Source organism: Cavia porcellus, unplaced genomic scaffold (genome assembly GCF_034190915.1).
Source record: "Cavia porcellus strain 051 isolate PalLab524CR breed Dunkin Hartley unplaced genomic scaffold, mCavPor4.1 scaffold_1, whole genome shotgun sequence".
Taxonomy (NCBI): Eukaryota; Metazoa; Chordata; class Mammalia; order Rodentia; family Caviidae; genus Cavia; species Cavia porcellus.
In genome coordinates, this window is record NW_026947484.1 from 46530725 (window position 1) to 46547427 (window position 16703).

Consider the following 16703-nt stretch of genomic DNA (forward strand, 5'->3'; position numbering starts at 1 on the left):
CTTCCGTGTTAGGGTAAAAGAGCCTTAGACATGGTAGTTGTTCAATGCTTTTGTAAAGGAATTAAACACAGTAAGCTCTGCTGCTTTTGTGATTTAACAGGAAGCTTGGCTAGAAATCACTGTGTACTTAGAATGCACCATCTTGATTACAAGTCTTTCTCATTCACAGATGCCAATAGTAGAGTTCAGGAAGTTTTCGTCCACTGTCTTAACAGATTTGCATATTTGAATGCACAGTATTTGGTTTTTATATCAATCACTGAGTAACTAAAAGGCATTTCTTTTGCCTAACAAGTGTCAAAACACAGCAGTACTAATTTACTTTGCAGAACTTTGTATCATGAATAGATGAGCCTTGACAAGCAGTGTCAAACCCGCAGCTCTGAGATTGACTCTGGTGAAATTTGTTTAATTTTTGATAGGACCAAGAGAATCAGTCAAATTTGTCTTCCTCAATAACCCTTATTTCTAATCCCATTAAATATTTAGATCAAGTCCTTGGATATGCAGTGGAAAGTAGGTGTGGGGGAGAGTTAGCCAAATCTTTGGTGAGATTTAGTCTGTAATTATAACCCTAATTTCCAACTCATAACCTATATGAGGGTTTGTATATCCAGTTGGAACAAAGTACCGTAACACTTCACTTATCACTGGAAAGTAAGGTCACCAGCCAGTCCTGACCTAGTTCTGTCCCTTGTCCCCTTCTCCACTCCTTCCATCATAGTCCCACTTCCTCAGCTGAAATGCTCATACCTCTGGCTTTCAACTTCAGATCTAAATCACTGCCTTTTATCCAAACTCCAGCTTCCCACATTGGAGTCATTTTATGAGTACAGTGTCTGAAATTGTGTAAGAACATTTTGTCCGCCTGGAAACATAGTTTGCCCGGTCTCTTAGCAGCCCCAGGTACATGAAGTTGGCATAGACGAGCAAGTTGCTAAGTATGGCAGTGACAAGTAGCTCTTCACTGGGTTTAGTACCAACGCTGTTGGTACTAGAGAACTTCCCGACTCTCATTCAGAAAAGAAAGATCTGTAAATGTAAATTCGATAGGAGCAGAATATCTATTTCTTCCATATCATCCATCTAAAAGTCATGAGTTTTGCATTTTGAAAGACTTCAAGTGTATTTTTTAGTGTTTCTCAGAGTGTGGTTCTTGGACCAACTGTGTCAGAAACACTTGGATTGTTTGTTAGTGAGCAGATCGTGGGTGTTAGCCCTGACTAATACAATCAGAGTCTTTTGCTTGTGATGCTGTGTTCTACATATTCTCTTTTTAAAAAGATGTTTCTCTGCTGATTGAGTCTCGGGGATCCTAGAGTTCAGACCGCTGGGTGGTTTTGTCTCTTCTGGCACTCTTCCATGGACGTTCCTTACCTTTCTCCTGCCTTTGGCCGTTTTGTGTTCTGTTTCACACATTTTGCTTTATCTGCTTTCCTTATCTGTCATCCAGCTCCTCTGAGTTCAGAACCTTCAGGTACTTTCCACTGGACATGTTCTATCTCTTTTATTTATCTTTCGCTTGTCAGGAATAAAGTAGCCACTTTGTTTCTGCAAATCTGCTTCCTGCAATCTCTTTAACCACTTTCCTGAGGTCATGAGACAGGCCTGGGTTGCACAAAGCAATGAAAAAAACTTTTCCTGGAAGTTTTTAAGAAGCAAGTACAAACACATTCATGTTCAGAGACAGGAATTTACTGACCTGTAAAACCATTGCTAGATTCACCTAAAGTTCTTGCATTGTAAATAGTAACTTTATTAATTTTCTGTCCTTTCCCTTGTATGCCATTTCATTTAGTTTTTTAACCTCTATGTTTGGAAACTGTTCTCTCTACCGCTGCCACTACCATTCCCATTGCTTGTTTTATGATCATTTTGCATCTCCCCAAATAATGGGAACTGCAATCTACAACACATTTATTGATATGAAATAAATATGTTTTGGACTACATTTTGCATCATTGTTTTTTATATCGCAACCTCTGTATAAGAAGGCAAGAGACTCCTTATATCATGAAAGGAAACATCTCCCAACACAAAACTAAGTGAAAGTTTATACTTACTTAAATTTTCTTTGATAGGAAACTCTTAAAATAATAGCTTTTAAGTTAGCATGCTATGTATCTACATTACCGACAAAGTGGTGAGAGAGGTGGGAAGGTGGCATGAACGTCAGAAGAAACAGGGAAGATGCTTGGTGTCACAGCTCTTGACATCCCGCTTCCTACTCTTTGCATTGATTTGATTTGGTTTTTGGTGTCTGTGTGTGAGTGTGGGTGTGGGTGTGGGTAGGGTGTGGGTGTGGGTATGGGTGTCTGGCATCCAAGTCCTCCCAAAGGGGCCCTTTCTAGATCCTATCTTCATCTGTCCTCCATGAATTTCTCTAAACTCCAAAATTACTCTTGGGTTCTCCTTATAATAAAAATGTCCAGTCTTGCTGACAGGAAAGAAATAATTTGACATTTGGGTTTTAAAAATAAACCTCATTGAATGAAATGAAGCATTTCATTTTTAAAGTATTATCCATATTGAGAGAGCAAGTATTCTGAACTCAGAAGTGTAAGTCAATCTTCTCCTAAACCACATTTCCAAGTGGGATGGAAAATCGCTGACTCACATTTTTGCAAGAAGGCGTCATACCAGCTGTCTCTCAAGGAAGAATCGGGAGGACTTTGATGAATTCAGCCGCCCTTCACTACAAAGAGAAAAAAATTGCTGAGGCCACGATTTCTTTATATAAATGACAATACTGGTTTCTCAGATCATCAGTATGGTCTCTCTTGTGGCCTCTACTCCTAACCCTATCACAAATAAAGCATTTTTCACCACTGAGGACTAGAACGTGGAAATAAATAGAAACAGGGCTGAGGATATATAGTTCAGTGGCACAGCACCTTCCTGAAAAGTGGGAGGTTGTAAGTTTGATTCCCAGTACCAAACAAACCAACAAAAACCAGAAGCAAACAAGTCCATTTAATGGTTCCTTAAACATTGGAAAGGACTACCTCTGCACCAATGCCTGCTGTGGCCTAGCACTAGGAATGTATTGTAAACCACCAGTGCTGAGACAGCAGAGGGGAGTATCTTCCATAGACCACAAATTCTGCAGCTGTGAGCCATGTATTCAAGTAAGAGAGATGCAGGCAACTCACAGGAGGCTTTTAAGCAAAGAGTATATTGAATTGGACAATAAGTTGGAATGACAATTGATTCCTTCCACCTGATATTGACCTGATGAGCTTCAGAAAAATAGTCTTGAACTAAGAGTCTCTCACTTTCCAGAAGAGGAGGTTTCTGTATTAATGGATATGCAGACTTTATTCAGTCAAACTAATTGTCAAGGGCATCGGAATGATGCATGTGATCTTTTTAGTCTATTTTAATTTTTCAGGCGCATGAGTCAGTGAAAGAAGAGAAAATCAGCATAGATTCATTTTTAATCTTATCCAAAATGGAAAAAAAATCAATATATTTAGTTTACGTTTCCTAGAAAATCTGCTCTTCCAGAAAGATCCTGGTGTTAAACCAACTGATAAAACACTACATTTCCACAACTTCCAATTCAATTTATTTTTAAAATTTGTCCACACTCAAAGATTACCATCTTGGCTTTTTGATTTACCTTCCAGGGCCCAGTCTGACATTAATTCCTTTTTCAACTTCAAGATCAGTAGGAAAACAACACTTTGAGGAAGCCTAGATTACTGAGAAGTAAATAACCATCTTCTACCTTCCCATCTCCATTCTTCCCCATACCTGACCTTGAGGGCTCCATGATCCCAAAATGACTTCTTAGTTTCTTAATCAGAATGCAATTGTTCATCAGAAATTGATCACTTGCATCTAAGGGCTAATAGGAAAGATCAAGAGCTAAGACCTAGATCTTTCTTATCCAGGGTCTGTCCAGGAGGCCATGCCTCATCAGGTGACTGATTGACAAGAGAGGTGCTCAGGCCACAGGGCACTCTGGCATCCTCAAGCTGGCCCAGGTGCATATATTTCATAGTTTTATGAAAATCCTGTGCCAGAATAATTCAGAATGTGCAGAAGCAAGAAATCGGGCATACAAGGTGAATGCAGAGTTATCATAGATAAAGCATTTTCATTTTATTTCTTTTCAAAGAGAATCCCTATCTTCATATACTCCCTCTTTCCAGCGCAAGCACAATTTCTGTGCAGTGGCTAAATCATAATGGATCAGTAAAGTATATTAGCAAGATCTGAGTCAGTGCAGACTTTCTTCCAGCAAGACATCTTATAACCGGAACTGAATTAAACATGGTGATTAAGGAGCACAGTTTGCATTGTAGTGATTATGGATTATTCTAGCTACTATGGCTGCAGAACAAAGCACCCCCAAAACTTAGTGACACAAAACAACCATTTATTATCCTCTTGGAGCCTATGGGTCAAGAATTCAGACAGGACATAATCAGGCTAGCTAGCTTCTTTGCCCAGCATCTGGGGTCTTTTCTGGGAAGACTTGCTAACTAGGGGCTGAACTGAGTTGGGGGTTTCTTTCTGACATGCCTGACATTTGGTGCCAGCCACAGCCTGAGATCCTGGTGGCACTTGCAACTAAAGTGCTAAGAAGCAACACTTTCAACAAGTCTCAGAATTAGCTAGACTTTTCCACAGTGGCCAGCTCCTCCCAGAATGAGCATCCCAAAAGAACTGGGTAGAAAGACCATGGTCTTTTCTGAGCTAGCTCCATATAAAGTCATTTTTACTGTATTCACATTATTGTTTAGAGGTCAAAGCTCTTGTCTTGGTTACTTTTTTTCTTGTTGTTGAGACAAAATTAAGGAAGGAAAGGTTTATTTAGCTCAGGTTTTGGAGGTTTTAGTCCATACTCAGTTGGTTCCAAGCAGAGCTCCATGACTAAGGGGAAGCTGTTCATGGCCACTGCAAGCAGCAAGAATGAAAGGGCAAAAGATAGAAACACACTTGCTTCCTGCCCTTAGATTGTATGCTGGCTCTGCCCCTGGGTGGGTGCAGCACTCATACCACCAATCCCAGTGCTAGACAATGAACCAACCACAAATGCCAGGTTTAGCCACCTCCATGACTACATGAGGCTTGCCGGGGGCGGGGGGTGCATCTGAACACAAACCATAACAGCTCCCAACTCTCAGTGTGTAAGAGTATTTTTATATATACTTTAAATAGGCTTAAAATTTTCTTCATTCTTATAAAGCATAACTATCAAGAGCCAGAGTCATAATAGAAAAAGCTACCATGGTGGCAATACAATGTTGATTAAATGTGTATTTCAGTAACAACCTGTGGTATTAAGAAGATGTGACAAAAGTGTATTAGAAGGCCTATGATAATGCTTGTGACTGTTTAAGGCTTGTAATAAAATCAAGCATGAAAAAGTACAGGATTATTCACTGTTATCAAGATGTTGCAGTTATGCATCTATTTAGAAACGATTTTATTTACAGAATGCTTGTAAAATACATAACTGCAGCTGCAAAGCATAAAACTTCCAGCTCTTAACCAATTTTGAAAGTTTTTTTTTTTAATCAAGAATAGCAACTACTTGATAGCTGAATTTTAAACTTTTTGTTATGGAAGTGTTCTTGCGAGTGCAGCTATGGGCTGATTTCATTTGCGATAGCTGTATGGACTATTTGTACTACTTTTTTTTTTTTTTTCCTTTTCCTTTTTATCGGTACCGGGGATTGAACTCATGACTGTCTGCTTGCAAGGCAGGCACTTATGCCACTGAGCTAAATCCCCAGCCCCATATTCTTGCTCAAATTACTTCCTATGCCACTGAGAGGTCCTACAAACTGCACATGGCTGTGTTCAAATGTAGCACCCTATTTTACTGAATCTATACATTGCTACTTTGGTTTGTCATCACTTTCAAGCCTTTGAGTTCCTAAATAGAGACTGTCTTTTAATTAGAGCAAAGCATCAGAAAATGTGTCTATCTGGTTATCTTTGATCTTTGGGGTACTATGTGATTTCTTGCTTTCCCCTCTACCTGGATGATTTTGGGCAGACACACATATAGCCCAGTTTTAGCTGCAATCTCTGTTTTATGGTGTTTTAAATGATGAGATAAAATGAACATGAAAAGAGGAGGAAAATGGAAAGGTAAAAAGTGGACTGGCCCTGACTCAAGGAGATTAAGTGGCTTCCGTTTGCCCACAGTATGCTGAGGTCCCAGAGAAAGCAATGCAAGGATAAAAATCTTTGACAGAGGAGATTAGGAACAACAGGAGCTCAGAATAATGGGCGACTTAAAGGATATAATTAACAACCTTCTTCTGAATAGCAGGACAACGGCCTGAGAAAGCAGGGTCAAGGGTCCTGTCTGAAAGGCCCCAGGGCAACAATCTTCTTTCAAGCACAAAAACAAGCAAATGTTTAGATAAGCAGCTCAGTAATAGTCAAAGACTGACTTCATTTGTGTATACAAGTTACATTTGCCAAAATCAGGTGCCATGTCACTTACACAAAGAAGTTTAACAACACATGTGCTATTTTCTCAATTAAGAATGTGTGTGTGTGTGTGTGTGTGTGTGTGTGTGTGTTCCTTAGGTGTGTATATTTGAAGAGCATTAAGAACACAAAGGAATTCTCTTTCATGGGAAGAATAATCACAGGGGTGACCATGTCATTTCCCATAGTGTCCTACCCAGCTTGGATTCATTTCTATTTGTGCAGCCTCTAAAAGTCCTAAGGAAAAGCTTTTGTAGCTCAGAAGTCATGGTTCATCCAAACCTCAGATCTCCTTTTGCTGTTTGGATGGCCTAACCTCAGGCTGCTTACCCTTGTTCTGCTCTGCACATGCTCAGAGGAGGTGGAGCCAAGGAAGATGAAAGTTCTTGATGGTAATGTCCGGAAGGACAAGTCTGGCAACTTTCAGGACCATACAAATTGAATGTCCAAATTACAGCATTTTTCCCAACTGGAATGACTGCTTTAGGGAAGCTGTCACATTTGGAGAAACCACTGTCACCCATATGCAGGTAGATAGAGTGAACTCTATTCAGCTTAAAGACAGAAGACATTGCAGGTACCACATCAGCCTGGTACCCATCAGGCTCAGCTACCAAGAAGTGATAACATCTTTTTCTGGGCTTCCTGTCCTGTGGCCATTTGGGTTTGTTTTTAAAGATTTAAAAAGAAATGACACTTCCCATTCCCAGTGTTCCGGGATGGGCATGTGTTTTGCTGCTGCTGGTGGTGGTAATGATGGTCCTCTTTGTTTTGTTGGAACAAATCACCAGGAACCAGACGGTGTCGTGGCAGGGTGGATGCTGAGGTCTAGCAATGCAGGGAGAAAAAGAAACCTCGGGGAAGTGCAGCTGCTCCAGAAGCAGCGAGCCTGCGCAGAAGTCATGCATGGACTCATTGTGCTCTCATGTTGAATATGATTCCTTTCTTGTCCCGTGTCACATTCTCTTTCGTGAGAGATGCATTTTTTTGTGGGGGGTGGAGATGCTTATTTTTTATGTTTGGAAAATAGTCATAGAAAACTCAGTTTTCCAGTTAGTCTGAGTCTCTACTAAGGTTTAGTTCTTGAATTTTGATCGCTGCTTTGAACAAGCAACTCTATGTCCACTGAATAATGTTCTTGTTGACTTCTAGTTGACTGAACTGACTGACAGTCCAGTTAAGTAGAAAGTTATTCCTTCCTAAGTGAGAACAGCTGTTGCTTTAAACAAGTACATGTGGATTTTGTGTTTTACATTGGATCTGAGTTTGTACTTATTCTAAATAAATATACGGATTCTACATATATAATGCCCCCAAAATCTTAGTTACTTTTGAAAAGTGGCTGAAAATACAAGACATTTACGCTATATGTTATTTATAAACCTTGTTCACATAGGAGAAATTTTTTAATATACCATGATTTGTTGTTCTACATTCATATATCAGAATAGATGGATGTTTTAGCCAAGTATTCTTCAAATTGACAGTCAAAGGGCTAAGAAATCAAGTTAGTGAGTGTTGAGCAATAATTTAAAAAGAGAAAAAGAGTAGAATGGAATGAACAGAATTGCACAACATAAAAGCTTTATATCTTTCTAAAGTTCACAGTAAAAAGGTGCAAAAGCCTCTGGTTCTGGGTTTAGACAGTCTCTGGTATTTGCCTTATTGACTTCATCATCAAGCATCCTCTGTCTGAGAGTTCAGTGATTTCAACACAAACTGGTGATGCAGGCGGGTGTTCTTCATCTGCTCCTTCCCCACCAAATCCCCCTCAAGTGGAATTACAGGAAAAAATGTCCAATGTTGATTTTCCAAAAATGTGCTACTTCACAGTATCAAAAACATATCCATATAAACACTACTTTATAATCTTGTAACAATTTTGATTAATGATGTTAGGCATATATATATATATGTATATATATATATATATACACACACACACACGTATATATTCATACACACATGGCGCCACTTTATGAAAATTGTCCATTTCCTGAAGGGAAAATCTGTGAAAGCCTAATGTGGCTTTAAAGTAGACACCTACTCGAGGACAAGTCTTCAATGATGTCTTTCAAGGCACATGGCTTCCCAGCCCACACTGGGTTTTCACTATCACATACACATATCAATATAACATTTACCTGTATTCATATATATGCAAATGAGTATTTACAGGACAATTCCATTTTTAAAACCATATAATGTACATGTTTATATTTGTTAGAGGTGTGTACACCTAAATGCTAACTGTATTAAGTTTGTGGGTAAGTGGAAATTTGGATGGTTTATCTTTTTCATGTATTATAATTATTCTACAATGAATATCCATTTACAGTTGAGAAAGAACAAAGTAAAAGCAAAGATCCAGAGGGCCCAATTGTGTAGGGCCGCCAACAGCTCCCCCCAAGTCACAGGGGCTGATTTCTGCTCTAAATAATGAGCTGACCATACACTCACATTCACACACTGCTCTGCCGCCTGTGACTCCTATTCAATGTAAATGCTCTCTCATTTTGTTGCTGTCTGCCTACAACAGTATTTCACAATAAAATCTCCATCTTTGCTTTGTTAAAATAAACTTCGAGATTTAAAACAAAGGAAAAGAAAAAGCATAGGATTTTCTTTCTAAAAATGGTGAACATCTCCAGTGTTTTGCATGTCACACTTTCTATAATTTTTCAACTTTAAGAGGTATTATGGGTTGGCTTTCCTTCTCTTCACATGGTTTTGAACAGAGAGTGAAATCTTTTCCTCTAAATTAGCCAGAGGAAATTGAGAATGCAGGCCTCGGGGATCATAGAGTACTTAATATCCAAGGGTGATGGAATATTTAATAAGCAGATAGCCATACGACTCCACTGCTAGACTGCAGGACCAGGTGGAAGGGAAGCCAGTTGTGACAGAGCAGAGCAATCCTGCTGGCGGCTACCAAGTACTCATGGTCAAAAAACTGCAGATCAATTCCTAAGCCTAAAAACAACCCTGGGATTCCATTATTTCCATCTGAGAACAATGATATGTTCCATCCTTAGGGGACTTAGATATAATTTAACATGATTCCTTCATATGAGAAACAGAAATCAACAGGTTAATGCATCTGGTCAAGTTCAGAGATGCTGATTAAAAGGACCAAGACAAAGTCTACTGGGCTAAAGAAACATATATATATAAACAGGCTGCATGAATCAGTCAGTGATTATTCCCAATCTAACACATGCTGTTTGTATTACCCTGATCTTCGGTGTGATCCATACATTTCCTAAGAGCAGGCAAGGAGGACTGATTATCCACATTAAATTTTCATGCAGACATACCTCTGTTCAGGATACACAGTGATATTTTTCAGGTAAATTTGACTATATTTCAAATATATGTATGAACAATCCTGTTTAAATAAAACTATTCACAAAACAGAAAATTTCCCGAAAAATAGACTTTTTAGCCTCCATGTATCTACTTTATTGATCTACATTTTCCTACATAAAATTTGCTCCATTGAGTCCTCCTAAATTGAATGATCTAGAAGAGTTCATAGAACCTGATCTTTCCTGTCTAACAGGAGCTGTACCACTGCAGAGTATGCATTTTAAGTCACAATCCCATGACTTTTAGACTTTCATTTGTTTGTTTGCTTGCTTGCTTGTTATCTATCAGTACTAAGGACTGAATTCAGAATCTGTGTGTCCAAATGACTTATCCCCTCAGCCCTCCCAGTGCATTTTCAGAACCCAAAGCTAAACCCTGTGTGTGTGTTACCTTTGGTGGTTTCCTCTCTGGAACAAGAGCAATGCTTTATAAAGAATCTGGTGTGTAAGTTGTTTTGCCTTGCAAAAGGGGCTGAGCGAGCGAGACCACATGTGTTGAGTGAATTGGTTGGAGTGTTTGCCACAGCAGGAGGCTCTGTGAAAGTGCAGAGACCAGGACTGAAAGCTCCAGTGCTTCCAGGAGCCAGACAGTGGCTACAGATGAGCACTGCGAGTTAGGTGGGAGTGGCGTGGGTGTGGAGGCAGGGCAGGCAGTGTCCCTGTGCTAGGGCGAGTACTCTCAGCTCTGTAGAAATGTAGGCCAGGTTTTGACAGACTGTCCAGTTTTAAGGCAAAATATAAATCTACACTTTTAAAAGTAAAATCCAATGTATTAGTATTCACAAATCACTCAAATGTGTTTAAAAAGACTTCAAGTAAAAGTCAAACACAAGATTTCTTTAGCCTACTGGTTATAGTATGAGACTTCTAAGCCCTCTACAATGATGATTAGTGGCCATATCACATTGTATAAACCAGGATGTTTATTTTTCTAAATAAAACATGAAGCCTGCCCATTCTTTTGTATAAATCATATGCATCCTTTAATCTTTGCCTAACCACTTCTCTCCTAAAGCAGCCCTGAACTCTTTGACATCACACATCTCTAATGTCTGCAGTTAATGCCTACCTCTATCCTTCATTTTACTGTTTCTTTACTTATTTCGTTGTTTCAGGGCAAAACCCAGAATTCATTGTTTCAGGGCAAAACTCACATATCCAATATATCTTTTATGGCAACCTCAAAGTTCAATAAATGTTTGCAGTTGGTATTTTTCTAACAAAGGAAAAGAAAATAGCCTTTGCTGAATGACAAATGCATAGTTATGCTTGGAGCCAGTTCACTATCTTGAAGTTCCTGAATTTCTAGCTGAGGCAAGCTGACAAGTTAAAATCTGTGGGCACCTTGCCCTGATGAGCTGGTGAGCACTGGTTTGCCATAAATCTTCCAGAAGAAAGCACTTGGCAAAATAGCTATGAGTTCATCATGTCTCACCAGAATAAAAATATTACAGCTATATTTAGTCCCATGGAGGGGGTGGTCCCTTTCTAAGCCTTGAACATGAAGGAGAAGTGTGAGCCAACTCTTGTCTGCAGGAAACCTTCCATGGATTTATTTAAAAATGGCAGGTCAGTTAAAGAAGATCAAGCCCAGGTTTCACATTCACAGAAAGTCAGAACTCTTCTTAGAGTGCTTTAGAGGAGCAGAGAATGAGGTCTTAACCCAGAGTCAAGCATGGCTGCAGGAGAAGTAGAGCAAGCACTGAAGCTCCGGAAAGGAAAGGCCACTGTCTTTACCCCTACATAGACATGAAGATGGAGAAGCCCAGACACGGCAAACACCACCATTAAAGTTATCTTTGCATTGCCAAGGGCAAGGTGCAAAGCCAAAACAGCGAGGCATGTGTTCTAGTGCCCAAGAAAGTGCCAGTGAGTAGGCCAAGCTTTTGGGTTGAGCTGTTGAGCACATTTGCAACTGAAAAAGAAGTATAGAGACAGTGATTCCTATGAACCCCTAAGGCCCTGGGTTTGATGTGACAGGGATCCAGAGGCTGAGATCAAGGGGCCAACTCTAGAATGAGTTCTGTCTGACCAAGAAAACATTATGTGCTCTCCTTTACCTGCATTTTTTGTTTTTTGGTACTGGAGATTGCCACGAAACATGCCATGTAGGTGTTTATGCTGCTTAGCATAATCCCTGACCCCTTGGAAATTTTGAAAAATTTCTGGATAAGAAAGTACTTTTACTGAAGATGTCCTGTTACATTTTGTACTGTCACAAACACCACACATGTGTGCCTCTCAGACACTATTTTACATTGCTTATAGTTTGCCTATAGTTTTTGATAATCCAAAAAGAAATAAATCATGTAAGCAGGTTGTGGGTAGGGATTTAGTTCAGTGGCATAAGCACCTGCCTGGCAAGTGCAAGGTCCCAAGTTCAATCCTCAGTACCAAAACAAAACAATAAGCAGGTTACATCACTGCCTTAGAAAGCAGAATTTGAAAAAAAAAAAATTAGTTCTTTGAATACTAAAAAGTAGTAAAACAAACAAATAGTAGTTGCACCCAAGTAAGTATTCATTAACATTGTGTAGAATATTTAGTGGTAACTGATATTGTCATACTTTCTATTCTATAGAATTTATTATTATATCATTAAATTTCCTTTCTTTTGTCATCCACTCTACTGACCAAACTGCCTCTTTTTCATCTACAAACTGGCTTAAATTGCTAATAAAAAATGATGCAAAAAAGTGACTTGCATCTCCTTAACATAATAATGTTCATTTGATCCAAGAGTTAATGTCAATCATAATGGTACAGAAATCTGGATTGCCATCTCTGACTGTCTCTTATCTTTTTCTCAACAGTTCTCACACCTATTTCTCTCTCATGAAAATAATCCTGGGTGGAAACAGCAAATTTCATCAGGTAAGAGCTATTCAATGTGAACTTACAAACTTTTGTTTTTAATAAAAAGAGGGACTGGGGATATAGCTCAGTGGCATAAGCACCTACCTGACAAGCACAAGGGCATGAGTTCAATCCTTGGACCAAAACAAAAACAAAAACAAAAACAAAAACAAAAACAAACAAACAAACAAACCAAATTGAGAAAATCCAAAAACAGTGTCCATCTTGGGCAGAGATATAGAGAACGTAAACTGGGGAAGGTAAGATAATGCTGCTAACTGTATATAACTCAAGTCAGATTTTTGAAGAAGTGATTCTGAAAGTGATGGTCCCTACCCAGCAGAACCAGCATCAGCTGAGAACTCTTAGGGAGACTACCACTGTGCTTTAGGGAACCTTCCAAACGATTCTGATGTACACACAGTTTTGAAAACCAGTTATAGATTAGCTTCATAGGTCAAAAGAATAGGAAATGTTCCCTTTCAATTGTCTCCTCTCAAGGAGTCTCATTTTCATTTCATTTCTTTACTGCCTTTTCTTCCTTCTGGTTCATCCATTTCTCATCTAGCAAGCTCAACTTACTTTATTTCAGCATTTTGTCTTTATGACAACTTAAACACCAGCTATTTAAATACCATGGGACTCCACCAAAAAGAGGGTTTTAGTAGAAATTACCAACTAATGAGCGGATTTAAATCCCTTGTTAGCTTTGAGAAGAAAAATAGTGACCGAAGACACACCTAAAGCCTTTAAGACATTCTCTATACAAATGAATTAATATTTTTATATGGGCTGTAAATATCAAATTGTCACTCTGAAGTCATTTGCAAGATTCTGCTGCCTAACATGTGATTTTGTTCTCTTGTAGTACTTAGACTATGTTGGAGTTTTCTGCGGTATTCAGTATTGTCAACCCTGCAAGCCAAGCTAGATAGCTCCACAAAAGCTATATCACTACCAAACCCACTGTGATTGGGATAGCCTTATGAATACCTGTGAATTATACTTAAATTAAAATATATATACTTTTTTTCTTTCTTTCTGAAATGACCAAATGCTGCTCCAGAGTGTCTTTGCATCAGGTGATCCCTGATTTGCAAAGACACACATGATTTGTTCTCTACAGCATGCACATTTCTTGAGCAAGTAGGTGTTAGCATCTCGAAGACCCATTCATGACATGGAGATAATAGAACCTTCTTGTTAGAAGTACTGGAGATGATCCAATAGTACATATCATGGTGACAGTCTCACTCAATAGTAGCCATACATAATTTCACTGGTAGAATTATCAATTTTAAAATGTCACATCCGATCTTATTCCATTAAAAACAAGTACATAGGAAAGATTTCAAGTGTCTCTCCTTTGTGTGATTCACCTACGGGTATGTGTCCCCATTGCCATCAGAAGCAGCATCAGTACCACCACCCTGTTTTATGTTCCGTGAAGATCTGTTCTTGTTATTGTCACCTTCCTGTTCTCTACTTCTCTAGTTCCTTGCACTCCTGGTCCTCCAATATGGGACCAGGGAGAATTAGGAACACAGTAAAGTATGGCAAACCATCCGCCACAGTTCACTGAGTGCTAGGAGAGCACAGAAAAGCAGCTATAATGAGCTCAGATGGGATGATAAATGATTATTTATCCAGGGGGCAAAATCTGAATGGCTATCTGGGTGACTTGGGCCAGGCATCAGAGGACAAAAAGTCCTGAAGGGAACCTCCAAAGGTGATCCCTAGCCGCTCAGAGAACACACTAGAAAGGCACAGCTGCTTTATGGCAAATTACCTTTTAGATGGCTTTGGTGAGGGGAGGGATGCAGCAATGAGAGAGGGAAATCTTGGAAGAGAGGCATATAAAACATTAGGATTAAATAAATGTCCAATGAACAAGACATTTCTGAGTTTGAATTGTGACATGGAAAAATGAGAAACATCTGGAGTCTGTACTTATTTTGCTGGTTAGAAACACAGTTTTAAAGTCCTTTGTTGAATCACTTACTTGTAAAGACTTATTAAAAACAAATGTCTAAGGTGGTTGAAAAGAGAATGTATTGAAGTCAGAATGCCAAGGCCTTTAAAGGAGCCATTTCAAAGAGCTTCTATTTTCCACCAACTGAGCTTAATACTGCCTCTCCAGAGTCGTCCTTTTGTTCCATTTTAATACACACTTGAAGAGTCAAAGGCTTTCAGACCCATTTGTAATTTAACAGTAAATTTTTGGAGAGTGAAGAGTGACTTTCTTCACATTGTTAAGTTATAGTATGTGATTTTTTTTTTTATAGCCAACAGTCCCCCTACAAAAACAGAAGCATTTAAAGGGATCAACTTTGATACTGGCTCTTACTTTTTCTATGGACATGGCTGGGATATACGGAGAAGGTTGTTTCCTTTTTCATTTTGGGGAAAGATTCAGCTGTCCTGGACTGCTGCCTGATAGGGTTCTAGACTAGATAGGCCAAGCAGGCTGGAGAGAGGGTATTTACTGTTAGAAATACTGGAGATAATCCAATAGTACATATCATGGTGACAGTCTCACTCAGTCTACCTTAAAGCCCTCTGTGGGGCCAGTATTGTGCTGGGCCTTTAGTACTCCTAGGCAAAGAAGGAGGGAAGAAAGAGAGAAAGAAAGAAAGAAGACACGCTGCGAGGTGCAATAGATATTCCAGGAAATTTCTTCTCCCTCATCCATTTGCTTCTCATCTCTAGCACTTCACAAGAAAGTACTTATTGTCAGAATCCAGGTCTCAGGGAAAGCATGGAAATCAATCTGAGATTAGCACAAGTCTATTTATGAAATTCTGCTGCTGTGCTGCATTCCCATGATGCCACACTGGTCTTTTTGTATTCAAGTTACAATATTCAAATTTTGTATTCGCTTGTATCTTATATTTTATACCCAAATTATCAGGTCGAAGAGACTGAACATGCTCACCTTAATGGAAGGAAAGGGAGGGCAGATAAATAGTTGGGAAGGCCACGTACTCACTAGAACACCGTGTGTGCGCTGATCACACACCTTGGTGACTCTCACCAAGTAACCTGACCCTAAAATGACAACTAGGGACAGTTTGGGGGAAAGAAAGAAGACAGCGTTGCTTTCTGTAAGACAGTCCCAGAATCTCACCAAAATTACTTATTATTAAATCATCATTCTCTTCAGCTTATGTTTTGTTTTCTAACTAAAGCTTTTCTCTGGGTTAACGGTGTCCATAGAATTACTGAACACCGAGCAACTTAATGCTTTATTTATGCCAAAGTTCTTTGATTAAACTTCAAGGAGGGATTGGTGTGCTGGCCCTGCTCACTGAATCTATTCTTAGAGTTTTAAAAATCATCTCTCTTCCCTCGGCTTCATTTTTTCACACTAAAAGGTGCAGTATACCTGCCCCCACCGCTCAGCTGCCCCTGCTTCGGTGGTTATTGTATTATTAAGATACAATCTAAACATATCACTCACTTATCTGTAAAATCAGTTTGGCCTTTTTTATCATGGTGCAGAGCAGGGTTAGAGAGACAAGCCATCAGCCATTCAGAATGGCTACCGGGAACATTTTTACTAATCCTATTTGATTCCCAAGAATGCCTTGAATTTAATTTACAGATTCAATTTTAAAATATGACTCACTTTTCACTTGAGGACCTACATGCAGTGTAAAAGGTGGAGAGAAAGAGTTGAAGGCAGATGAGCACTGCTACCACCTTGTTTAGGGACGTGAAAAGACTTGGAAAATGACGGGCTGTGAATATAAAGACAGCTTTGTCTGTACTCCCGGAGCTCCAGCGTTTGGGCTCTTGCATCAGCAGAGGGGCCCACCTGGCTCTGACTTCCTCCTGCAGATGTTCCTGAGCTGAGGGGCTGAAATTCCCCTCTCCCCCCGCCCCCCCCCCCCCCGGACCCTAAGAAAGCTCACGAGAGCACGCCTGATTCCTTGGGGGGACTCTCCAGATGCCGTTCAAACTGTTTTCATTTTCCTGAGCCTTCGCAGAACTTTCAAGCCTTCTGGTCACAAAATGTTTTCT

General features: G+C 39.5%; 1 long non-coding RNA gene across 1 annotated transcript in view; it reads left to right on the forward strand.

Moving 5' to 3' along the window:
- The window catches only part of LOC106028083 (uncharacterized), a 133933-nt gene that overhangs the window by 62872 nt on the left and 54358 nt on the right, over positions 1–16703 (forward strand). The window contains exon 3 of the long non-coding RNA XR_001201698.2: positions 12638–12698. This is a non-coding gene — a long non-coding RNA (uncharacterized LOC106028083). The remainder of the gene's footprint in view (positions 1–12637; positions 12699–16703) is intronic.